This window comes from Trichosurus vulpecula, unplaced genomic scaffold (assembly GCF_011100635.1).
Source record: "Trichosurus vulpecula isolate mTriVul1 unplaced genomic scaffold, mTriVul1.pri scaffold_49_arrow_ctg1, whole genome shotgun sequence".
Taxonomy (NCBI): Eukaryota; Metazoa; Chordata; class Mammalia; order Diprotodontia; family Phalangeridae; genus Trichosurus; species Trichosurus vulpecula.
In genome coordinates this window covers 112,520-115,182 of record NW_023494532.1, presented here as the reverse complement: position 1 = coordinate 115,182, position 2,663 = coordinate 112,520, and positions in this window count along the sequence as shown.

The following is a 2,663-nucleotide window of genomic DNA, read 5'->3' as shown; positions in this document are numbered from 1 at the left end:
CTGGGTGTTTTCGCGGCTGGTGGCGTTGCGCTTCCTCTCGTCGATCCCAGATACTGCCGTCCTGTGTTCGGAGGCCTGGGGATCTCTGCCGGTTTCGGGCGCCCAGCTTTCTCCCAGCCCGTCTCCCACGTGGATTTCCCGGCCAGCCGCTTCCGCCTTGGTCTGGAGCAGCTCCGCACCGGGCACTCTCCGAGCCTGCAGGTTCGTTCCTCCGGCCTTTCAAACTCTCCCGGCTCGGAAATTTGCCCCACGCAGACTGCTCGCGGTTTCTGACTCTCTCAAATCTGCTCAAATTCACTTTTTTATGGGAATCTGACAGACCTTGTGAGAGAGCTCCGGTAAGAGGCTGCCTTCATGCGGCCATCTTGGCTCCGCCCCCTGCGGCCATCTTGGCTCCGCCCCAAAGGTGTAGCAATCCTAATCTCAGACAAAGCAAAAGTAAAGATAGATCTAATTAAAAGAGATAAGGAAGGACATTATATCCTGACAAAGGCACCATAAATAATGAAGCAATATCATTGCTTAACATATATGCACCAAGTGGTAAGGCATACAAATTCTTAGAGGAGAGGTTAAGGGAGTTACAGGAAGAAATAGACAGCAAAACTATAATATTGGGAGACCTCAACCTCCCCCTTTCTGAACTTGATAAATCTAACCTCAAAATAAATAAGAAAAAAGTTAAGGAGGTAAACAGAATTTTAGAAAAGGCACATATGATAGACCTCTGGAGAAAACTGAATGGGGATAAAAAGGAATATACTTTCTTCTCAAAAGTACATGGCACATACTCAAAAATTGACCATGTACTAGGGCATAAAAACCTCACAATCCAGTGCAGAAAAGCAGAAGTAGTCAATGCATCCTTTTCAGATCATGATGCAATAAGAATCATTTTTAATAAAGTACCATGGAAAAATAAGCTAAAAACTAATTGGAAACTAAATAATTTAATTCTAAAGAGTGAGTGGGCCAAAGATCAAATCAGAGAAACAATTAATAATTTCATTCAAGAGAATGACAATAATGAAACAACATACCAAAACTTATGGGATGCAGCAAAAGCAGTTCTTAGGGGAAGTTTTATATCTCTAAATGCCTACATGAATAAAATAGCAAAAGAGGAGATCAATAATCTGGGCAGACAGCTGAAAAAAGCTAGAATAAGAGCAAATTGAAAACCCCCAATTAAATACCAAATTAGAAATACTGAAAATCAAAGGAGAGATTAATAAAATTGAAACCAAGAAAACTATTGAATTAATAAATAAAACAAAGAGCTGGTTTTATGAAAAAACCAATAAAATTGACAAACCTTTGGCCAATTTGATTAAAAAAAAGAAAGAAGAAAATCAAATTACCAGTATCAAAAATGAAAAGGGTGAGGTCACCTCTAATGAAGAAGAAATCAAAACAATAATTAGGAATTATTTTGCCCAACTGTATGCCCATAAATTTGACAACCTTAGAGATATGGATGAATATCTACAAAAACATAAACTGCCCAGACTAACAGAGAAGGAAGTGAAATTTCTTAATGACCCCATATCAGAAAAAGAAATTGAGCAGGCCATCAACGAACTCCCTAGGAAAAAATCTCCAGGGCCAGATGGTTTTACATGTGAATTCTATCAAACATTTAAAGAACAACTAATTCCAATACTTTGTAGACTATTTGGGAAAATAGGTGAAGAAGGAGTCCTACCAAATTCTTTTTATGACACAAATATGGTACTAATACCCAAACCAGATAGAGTTAAAACAGAGAAAGAAAATTATAGACCAATTTCTCTAATGAATATTGATGCAAGAATTTTAAATAAAATATTAGCAAAAAGATTGCAGCAACTCATTACGAGAATAATACACCATGACCAGGTAGGATTTATTCCAGGAATGCAAGGCTGGTTCAATATTAGGAAAACTATTAGCATAATTGACCGTATCAACAACAAAACTAGCAGAAACCATATGATCATCTCAATAGACGCAGAAAAAGCCTTTGACAAAGTACAACACCCATTCCTATTAAAAACACTAGAAAGCATAGGAATAAGTGGAACCTTCCTCAAAATTATAAACAGCATCTACCTAAAACCATCAACAAGCATTATTTGTAATGGGGATAAACTAGATGCATTCCCAATAAGATCAGGGGTGAAACAAGGATGTCCATTATCACCCCTATTATTCAATTTGCTTCTAGAAACATTAGGTGTAGCAATAAGAGAAGAAAAAGAAATTGAAGGAATTAGAATAGGAAAAGAAGAAACTAAATTATCACTGTTTGCAGATGATATGATGATTTATCTAGAGAATCCTAGAGAATCAAGTAAAAAACTACTTGAAATAATAAACAACTTTAGCAAAGTTGCAGGATATAAAATAAACCCACATAAATCCTCAGCATTCCTATACATTACTGACAAAGCCCAAAAGCAAGAGATAGAAAGAGAAATTCCATTCAAAGTTACTGAAGGCACTATAAAATATTTGGGAGTCTATTTGCCAAGGCAAACCCAGGGCCTATATGAACATACCTATGAAACACTTTTCACGCGAATAAAATCAGATCTAAATAAATGGAGAAATATCACTTGCTCATGGTTAGGCTGAGCTAATATAATAAAAATGACAATTCTACCTAAATTAATCTATCTATT